Source organism: Belonocnema kinseyi, chromosome 5, assembly GCF_010883055.1.
Source record: "Belonocnema kinseyi isolate 2016_QV_RU_SX_M_011 chromosome 5, B_treatae_v1, whole genome shotgun sequence".
Classification (NCBI taxonomy): domain Eukaryota; kingdom Metazoa; phylum Arthropoda; class Insecta; order Hymenoptera; family Cynipidae; genus Belonocnema; species Belonocnema kinseyi.
The window spans coordinates 759,831-770,216 of record NC_046661.1 but is presented as its reverse complement, the minus strand read 5'-3'; the positions used below and the strand labels follow the sequence as shown (position 1 = coordinate 770,216).

The 10,386-nt window shown below is 38.3% G+C and overlaps 1 protein-coding gene across 1 annotated transcript in view; it reads left to right on the top strand.

The window, feature by feature from the left end:
* Positions 1 to 10,386, top strand: part of LOC117172823 (head-specific guanylate cyclase) — a 373,978-nt gene that overhangs the window by 137,706 nt on the left and 225,886 nt on the right. The window lies entirely within an intron of this gene.

Here is a 10,386-nt window from a genome sequence, read left to right as displayed (position 1 = left end):
TCCAAAATACCGTGTGACTACCGCTAACACGGCCTGACCGGGGGAGGGTCAGGTGGGGTAACCTACCCACAAGACGGCTGCCACTTACCTGTTGGTCACGCCTGACTAAACCGAGTCCGTTGGTCAAACACTTCGGACCCACAAACAACCCTCGAAATTCCTTTAATTTATGCTGCGCCAGGTAGGGACCATCCTAATGGAACTTCGACTATGTTGTCCTGGCGTTGTCTAGCACAAACGCTAGCTCCGAATTGACACGAGACGCTAAGAAAAAGGTAGGGGTACTTCTCCCGTGTGAGAGAAAGAAAATGACTTGAAACACTCAAGTTTCATAAAACACAACTAAAACCTATTTATTGTTAGAATAACAAAGATGAGCACAGTTTGATTATAGTAAAAAAACGCTGGTGGTTGAGAGACTCTCCTGACCCGCTCCTGAGCAGCTACAAGCTATCTTGGCTGTGGTCAGACTGGGTATTCCCTGTTATCCCCCTGACAATCTACAGATTATTTTGGCTGGTGGTTTTTAGTCTGGGAATGCCCAGTCAACCCTCTGACAATCTATAGGCTATTCTTGCTACTCGTTGTCAGGCTGGGGATGCCCAGGCAACCCTCTGACAAACTATAGACCCGCGGAGAGAGAACACGTTTTGGAAACCCGCGCACTTACTGGCCCCTCAAATCCTTCAGTTTATACATTTTTATATTTTTATTTATTCACCCTGAGCCGTTTATAGATGTCCGAGCCTAAAGGTAATTTAGCTTTGTTTAATCTGTTGCTAAATGCTCTAGTGTTTTTACTGAGTTTTTCCAGGTGAGTGATCCAACATTCTGCTTCTTTCCTATAATTAATTGTCCTTTTCAGTAAAACCGGGGATCTTGATTTAGGACAATTCTTGTCTAAATCAGATACATCTGGTTAGAACCTCCGAGGCGCTTTTGCTTTCATTTGCATTTATCTTCGCCATTGAAATTCCCATTTAAAAAATTAACACACTAATTCAAGACGTGACCAGAAGTTTATCCTCCACCTGCTCGTAGACAAAGCAGGATAAGTTGTCCCAGAATATACTGCGATATTAAAGGCTCCTTGTGAGGAGTCTTGGTTTTTTTTTGAGAGCTGCGCTGTGCAAGCTCTTTCTTTCTGCGAACCGCTAAGGGGCACGATTTTTGAGAAGATCTTCTCTCCTGGCGTACATTATAGGAGAACTTCAGATCGGAGCCCTTATTATTGTTTTTCTTATTTACTGTGTCGCCGATTTTGGTCCCATGAGTTGCTAGTGTAATAAGGAACTCAAGCTGCCGAGATCTTCCTGCAGGGATTGAGTCTATATACTATGGGATTCCACCTGGTATATTAAATTCTCTGTTAATCCTGATCCTATTCAGTTATGAATATGGTGAATACATTATAACTTGGAAGCATGACAACTCGCGCACTCGATATTCCTGGGTAGTTTACTATTACTTGCTGAAGGAACCGCTCCTTAGCTTAGGTCCCGCAGAACAGAGTGCATCAGTTCCCTAGAGTAGCGACACCTCGCGATGCAGTCCCTCTGGTTCAATATCTTCAGCTCTCTACTCTAAATATAATCTTAGGCCCTCCCACTGGCTATAAGACCACGCGACCCCTAGAGACCATGGCGCCGCAGTGAGCGAGAACTTATTCAAGTATATTGCGAAATGGCATGCATTCAAATTGAAAATGATTCAGGCAGCCCTTACTGTTTACGTTTCGATTCCCCCAAATTCAGTCCAAGGATATTTAAAGGCGACCGCCCATACGTGACTGATGAATTAAAAAAAAAACTTCAGCCACGATACTTACTGCATGTCGAGGATAGTCGAGGATACAAAGTTGAGTAAAGTGCACCACACACGAGACACGCACCCAATAAAATTTTTCATCATTTTTGCTACCGATTCGAAACACGAAATTTTGAAAATAATTGTAATTTTATCATTTTTTAAAATTATTTTTTACAACTTTGAAATTTTATCATTAGAATTCGCCAGAATTTAAAACTCCCTCTCGCACATTTTATAAAATAAGATTTTACTATAATTTTGATTTATAACAGAAATTTTGGTAGATAAATTATATAAATAATGACCAAATAATGTAACTACTATTCTTAGCAACATTTAAATAAAGAAATAGTACGTTTATTTATCATATTCATTGATATTTTTTGTTCTCATGAAGAAAATATCGAATATGTCTGAAATATATCATCATACAAATTTTAAAATATTTAATATTTTTTATTAGTAGTAATAAAAAGTAATAACAAATTCCGGTAAGATAATGTGTTATTTTGTCTTGACCCACGCGAAAGCGTTATATATATTTTATTTATAGTCGACAAGACAATGCTATATTTTATTTGTCTTATATATTTTTCTGTACAAAAATAAATTTAAAATATCAGTTTTTCTCCACTACATACAAACTTTATACAACTTTACTATCGAGGAATTGTCATTCTTGAAAATAAATTATTAAATAAACTCTCATTCTTGCATTTTTCGCATAGCTGAAAGGGGTATCCTTACAGGACCACTTAAATATATGTATTAAAGTGACAAATAATCACTGAACTTTATGATCCTTAAATCTTTCTTATTTTTAATTTCATAGATTATAAACAAATTCCAAAAATATTTATTTGCATGCAAACAAAATTATTTCGTCTACTATATCATGTTGTGCATAACTGATTAATAATTTTCCTTCAAGAACGAGTGCTATCATTCATGCAAGTGTGTTCGAATTTTGAGCATGGCACCAAAATGCCGGAGGAAGATTCATAGCTTACCATATCCCTTAAAGGGAAACGGTAGGTTTTACTGATCACCTAAATGACTGCAGCGACATCTATAGATAATTCGGAAATACAGCTTAGTGCGCCCTGGCTAATATAATTACAAACTCATACCCGAAAATCGGTAGTATTCCGCTGATAGCATTTTTGAACTTCTAGAGAGAGAAACTTAGCAACGAGAAAGACAGAAAATCTTTAACTATATGGTTGAAGTATTGCAACCCCGCGTTTGGTTTTAGTTAGTGGTACTCAGCTTACCTTCTTAGCTGCATGGAAATATGGATATTTGGCAAGGATTTCATCTATGTATACAATCCGCTGGAGAAATAATGAATTGGCATCTCATAAAAGGAAGTTGATAGGTAAGGACGGTTCTGACTCACTTTTTTCCGTACGAATAGAAAACTTGCGGCTAAAGCGCAGAATGCTGTAAAATTGGTTTCGTTTCTTGTGCTGACTGAAGAATCACAGTTTTGAAGTATCCGATCTACACTATCGATATTGGAGTTCAATACTTGAAAATCATGGGAATGGAACTTTTCAACCCCAAAAATACGGAATAGGAGATAATATAGGAGATAATATGATATAAGAATTCTCAGTAAACCAAATTCCATTCTGATGACGTGATCGTCGATTCACGGAATCCTTATATACGTGAACTGAATTAATTAAACGTTCTCCTTTGATATTTTCCGACAGGGGCATCATATTTCATATAATCTTAAACAATTCTCGGCAAATAAAATTTCCATTCTGATGACATCACCATAGTTCCAGGAATACTTATCTACAATGATGCCATGTTTCAACTTTTTTCCATACGAATAGCAAAAAGTAAGATGGAGCCCGGATCACTATGCGTGAGTGCATATCCGTGTGAGTTATAAGGTTTGTATCCGTATGAGGGAGGTTAAGAGTGCTAGGTGATGAGTAATCATCCCCCTGATAAGTAAGCCGCCAGAAGATATGATGACGCAAGTGATGTCATATTTCCTGTATATTGATAAATTTATCGTTGAATATAATTGCTTGTTATTGCCAATATAATTCTGAGAAATAGTCGGTGTCTTTGATGTAGAGTGTGTGATATGATCATTTTGAGGGTAATTTCTGAGAAATGTATTTTTCAAGTTTAAACAGCTTTGAGCAGAAGGGTACAGGGTAATGAATCATCATCCACTTTGATAGCTGGTTTACTTTACATGCATGGGAGAGGGTGCCACTTCGATTAAATATGTGTTGAAAACTTCAACAGAACTTTAACTAAAAAACTTCTGCCTTTATTTTTTTTAATGCGCAAAAGATGCATGTGCATAGGTGATATGGGTGTTATTCATGGCATCCTGTTTTTGACTATTGATTTGATTTACTGCTTCCTGATAGATGAAATATTATTCTGTAGTCTAAAACCTACCCGAAAATCAAAATAAAGAAATATTCAAAGGCTATCGAATGGTTTAGGCAAGAAAGGTATCTAAAATCATAATAATAGGATTCCATCAGGTAGATCAAATGCTCAGGGATCCTTGTCGCTTTATTCTTGTGTCAAGTAGCGAGCGAGAGAGGACTAGTGATACGTTAAAGATTTAAAATAAAAGTTTAAAAATAAAAAATATAATAAAATATTTCAAATTTTTTCATCATACACTGAAGCTACTGTATAGTCTTTATAGAAATCTAGGATGATCTAATTGAACGTTAAGGGCATGCTCTACGGTGACCACGTGACCAAGCCTGTCCTCGGTTAGGAAAAAATTATTTTGGTGTTCACCATGTCCGAAGACAATGATATATCGCTCTCAAAGTTTGGTCTATTGAAAATGAGACAATAAATTGCATTTGTATATTTAGTTTGAGTAATAATTTTGACAAAAATTATCCAAGTAAAAATAAGTGTGTAAAATTATTTTCATTTTTTTTTGGTGTTCACTAAGTCCACATGGATTGACATATCCTGGTAAAAATTTGACAGATAAAATAAAAAGCACTAAAGAACATTTGTATACATCAATATGTTTATAATTTCAAAGAAATTTTATTTATAAATTGATGAAGTAGGATATTACCATTCGAGTTGTAGCACTTTGCAGGTGCTTTAAGTGCCATGCATTTCATATTTTTTTACTCCCGCATGTTAAGCACTGACATAAATTTGGGACCTAATCATCTAAACGTTCTAAAAAATTAACATAAACAATAACTTTTGCAATTAGTTGCAAATCAACAAATAAGCATCTGCACACCCATAACCTCTCATTATTTTCCGACAATTTTTAGCGGTTTCTAGAGGAGAAAAGAAGAATCGTTCAACATCAATAAGGTCGATGTGACGTGGCCAAGTACCCTTATGAAATTTTGGTGTAGAAATATTTCCATTTTTGTTGCCCTCACTGCGTCCACACGGATTGAGCTATCGTGTTCAGGATTTGGAAAGGTTTTTATATATTAAAATGTTGATAATTAAGAAAAAAGTTTTCTGCCGAAAATTTATAGGGATAGGAAAGAAACTTTGAACGTCGACAAAGTAGATGCCTACATTTAAAAACAAAATTATCGTTAACCTCAATTCAGTGACGTAACTAGAAAATAGAGTCCCTTCCCACGAATATTTATTTATGAGGTTCCTTTCATTACTTCGTTTGTTCTTGTAAGTAAGCAATAACCTCAATTAAAAAATTATTGGATCTCTCCCCTTTATTAGCATTTCCTTTGATTTTATTGAAATAAATACAATTTATCGGCCATGTGCTCCAGTTCATTTTGAGGTTATGTCAGTGATTAAGAGTTTTTGAAATTCATTTTTAGACATTATTTCAGGCCTCAGAAATAACGAAAGTATTTAAAATAAAAAGCATATTGTACGGATTGTGCAAATGGTTATCCCGAGTCGAAGTTTCGTCGTCAGTTTCAACTTCTTTAAACGTAAGAGTTATTCAATGTGAGGTGAAAATATTAAGAAGCGTAGCTTCCACTTCTTTCACGTTCAACGCCGCAAATTGATGAAGTTGACCTTACTGATTTAAGTGGAATATAGATAAATTAGAAAGCTCAATATGCTTTTTAAGCGTAGACATCTCATTTTGACATCAGGTACGTAGAAAAGTATATATGCCATATTCTCACGATTGCAGTACTTTTATACAATAATTGATCAAACATATTAGCTTTAGGTGACAGTGAAAGGCTTAAAATTCAATATATATATAAATTTGTCATAAGGACAACCGCAGGATTTCGCCGGGAGCGGGAGCTAATCTGAAAAATTGCACCCGCTCCCAGCGCGATCGCAGTAAAATTTCAGCCACAACCACGTCTCACGACCGTGAGATAGGCGGTTACAGTCTGTAACGGAATCAAAACGACGACCCAGCAAAAGCCTCGTGCACCCTAAGAACACGGAGCGACCCAAGGGCTACCGCCTTCTGCATTTTCCCCGCAAGTGTTCTAGCATATAGTTGACACGCAGGGATGCTTTTTAGGCCATTAGCAAGTGAAAGCTTAGCACCTCCAAGAGCGCCGATGATAAGGACGATCAGTTTAACAGAATGTTCCGGGTATAATCGTTGCAACTCCCTTATAAGGTCTCAATATCTCTCTTTCTTTTCATTCTCCTTGGCTATGATGTTTTTGTCAGCTGGTGCCGAAAATTTGATAACGAACATGGTTCGCTTCTCGAAGTCAAGAAGAACCATGTCAGGCCTCAGGTGAGCAACAGAAACAATTGTCGAGAATACAAAGTTCCAGGATATGCGGCACTTTCTATTCTGGACAATTGACTTGATTTCACTAAGAGCATTTAGAGGAGCGATATTAAGGTTAATGCCGTAAGAGTGACAGAGATGTTAATAAAGAAATCTTAGCGCCGCATTGTGTCTTTGTATGTAGGTCGTTCCCGCGTGAGTTGGACAGCTAGATGGTATATGACCCCCTTGACGGCGTGAGGCGTACAGTCGCGGAACGGAAGACTTAAGATGCATGCTTTTGTTCATGTGCATAACCTTTCTCGTCCCGATATCAAGGGATCTGAGCTCGTTCTTCGCCCATGGAACTACTCCAAATGAATAGAGTATTACAGAGATGACAAGCATGTTCGTTGCAGATACTTGTACCTCGCCGACAGATTAGAAGACCAAATCTGCTGGATGAGTCGTTTGTATCTGCTTCGAAGAGTAACTTTTATAGATGTCACATCCTGAATCTCAGGATCTTCAGGGAAGTCATTAAATTTTCCTTGCTTCAAATAAACCTTGGCGTATTTGGCTATCCCAAATTTCATTCCAATTTCCTTAGTATATCGTTCGACAATCTCTAGAGCTAGATGTAGTTGCTCTTTGTTTTTAGCATAGATCTTAAGATCGTCCATGTAAAATACATGAGCGACCTAGTAATTTCGATCTGCAGGTTTGCCGCACAAGTACCCGTCGGAATGGCGAAGTGCTAGATATAGTGGCAATAATGTAAGGCAAAAGAGGAGTGGGCTCATGGTGTCGGCCTGAAAGACACCTCCTGAAAGGTGACCTTGTTAGTTTTCACACGATTTTTTGTAGATGATACAGTCAATCAGATTTTCCAAAGCGTCATCAATCTCTCTATGCACCTAAATATTTGCTGATGAACCTTTAAGATTTCTAAAAGACAGATGATAAGTCTATGGGAGGTCGAATCGAAAGCTTTCCGATAATCAATCCAGGCCGTCGATAGGTCACGCTGGTAGAATGCTGCATCTTTGCAGACACACCTATCGATGAGCAGGTTCTCCGGACATCCGGCGACGCCTTTCTTTGAACCTCGTTGTTCATACATTTCTTGCCACACAGGCTCAATTGCCTGAACAATCCTATCATTTAGGATAGCTGCGAATATCTTATAAAGAGTGTTCAGACAAGTTATTGGCCTGTAATTCTTCGGGCAGCTAAGTTGCCCATTTACGGCAGGAGTATTGTGCACCCTTCCACCAGCCACTCGGGAATCGGCTCTTTCGACTTCAAATATGAGGTGAAAATACGGGACAAATGCTGATGGGTTGAAGAAAACTTCTTCCGCCAGAAGGTTTTGATACAATCTGGTCCCGGTGCGGAATAGTTCTTCATCCCTCCTAATACTTTTTTCACCTCCTCGGTAATGATGGGTGGGCATTCTTTATCAGGTGTTATGAGGGCAACACAGAACTCCTTGAAGCTATTTATATTTTCTGAGTCTTCGTCCAGTCTATGCTGAACTTCGTAGACTTCTCTCTAAAATACTTCGACCTCCTCGGGTTTGGGTGGGTCCGGAGTTCGCACGAGAACTTTCGAACCTTGGCGGTAAAATTCCTGCCAGATGTGATGTAGTCAATCACACACTGAATGCGGGACGCGTACTGTCTTGCCCAGGCTATCTTTATGGCAAGCTGAGGCATTCGTCTTTTGGTCTTATGATGAACCGTTGGTTTTGTTTTACGGTTCGCAACGGCCAAAGCTCTCGCTGCATTATACACACAATAATTGATAGCCCCGAGGTCGGATTCTCCGGAAAAATGTTCACAAAACTCGTCATCCATTTCAGCTAGATCTTTAGGCTTGAGAAAAGCTTTGGTGTTGATGTTTCTCCAGGTCATAAAGCATCGCTCTTCCTCTATTGGATGCCTGCCCGCGGTTGGTCTTAGCGTCGCCTCTCTGTCTCTGTTGCTGGCTTATTCGAGCTGTGGTGGAGTAGGCGTTCCGCTTACAGAGCCCCTTTTTTGAAGTGGTTCAGCATGGTTTCGCAAACGTTGCTGCGAAAAGTGCGATAGCTCCGGGTGTTTCTCGCACTACAGAGCATGCAGCCGTGCCATGTAACCCCGTTCAGGGGCCATACTCGCATCGTAGTACTCTAGCAAGTCGTGATTCATCGCTCCGTCCACCCAAAGGTCGCGAGATCCCGCTGATCCATCGCATTTAATCCATTTTCATTGGCTCCCCAGCTCTAGATTGGTCGGCATTGTTGGCCGACCCATTGTCGGGAGCCCTGCGCGTTCTGTTGATTTAAACCGCACTTACTACAACTATGTTTGGTGTTGTCGATATTAGGAGTAGTTATTTTACGATTTTTTTTTATCGTTAATAACAAATGAACATGATGTAATCCACGTTTTTGATATTCAACAACATAAACGTATGCTTGTACTTGGCCGGCTTGCGGACCGACGGAACCTAATGGAGTCTCTACAAAGTATCCGTAAAGACCGCATTGAGACCCCATTCGGTTCCTTTTAAAAAAATTTTTAATCAGCAAGATCAACTTTTAAACTGTTGAAATTCGGATTCTACCTTACATTTTTTATTGCAAACTCACGGAGTGAACGCAACACTTTTTTTTGCAGCATTAAAAAATTTTTTAAATGTTATTAACTTCTGCTGAAGGTGAGTTCAAGCGCATCCATAATAGCTCAAGTAGTATGTTGCGCGCGAAGTTTAAAAATAACATTCTTTTCCACTTGCATCGCAGCGTTGTTGTCTGAGGTTTCCGCTGCGTGGCGCTAGAATCCAGACAAAAATCTTAAAGTTACCGGCTGGTCGCTTATTAACTACTCCTAAAAGATAAGTCGCCTTCGGCCCGTGTAATTGACAGGTATTTCATTTTTTTAAGTTTTTAACGCTGCACGAAAAAGTATTGCGATTACTACGTGAGTTTCTAATGCAAATTTTAACATAGAATACGAATTTCAACCATTTAAAAGTTGATTTTGCTGGTATTTTTGTTGAGTTTTTTAAAAAAGAACCGAATGGAGACCTAATGGGGTCCATACGGGTACTTTGTAGAGGCTCCATTCGGTTTCTTTGGTCCGCCAGGGGAAAATTGTTGTTTTACTATAATGTTGACTAATTCATCTTTCTTTGCATTAAAAACTCATGAAACAATGTCTGATCGATCAGATGCTGTCTGATCATGTGATAAATTATCTTCCTCTTCAGCCCAGTTTGGATTACATGTTATAGTTATTAACAAATCAGCTGTACCGAGTTTTCTTACAATTGCCATTGCATCTTAATAGTGCTGTAGTATATTACGAGGAGATCCTGAGAATGAAAATGGGAGGATGATCATTTTTCCAACAGGAGTATGTAAATCATTTGATCTTTGTTGTAAAATCAACTAATCCCTGATAAGTATCAGCGCGAAGTGTTTTTTGATTCAATCTGCAGTAATTCATCCTATCCTTCTCGATTTTCACATAATTATCGACAAAACACTGTTGAAGTAATCGTCCACCCATAAAAAGTACATTATTATCTCTATTTGTCATTCTATATTTAATATATGCAGATCGTGAGACTTGGCCTTGTCTATTAACAGATGGTATGCTGTCAATCCAACCTTGTGTGCCATAAGGATAAAATAATGGATAAATTCAAGGTTCAACGTTCGGATCCATGGAGCTGACAAATTGAAGGCAAAGATAATTAGACATTTTTTTAATTAGAATTGCAAAAATTTACGTAAGGTGTATCGACATGATTTTGGTGTCAAAATATTAAGAAGAGCTCCCTCTTTCATGCTTTTTGATTTAACATTCAGTTTGCTTTCAATTCTCATCTTG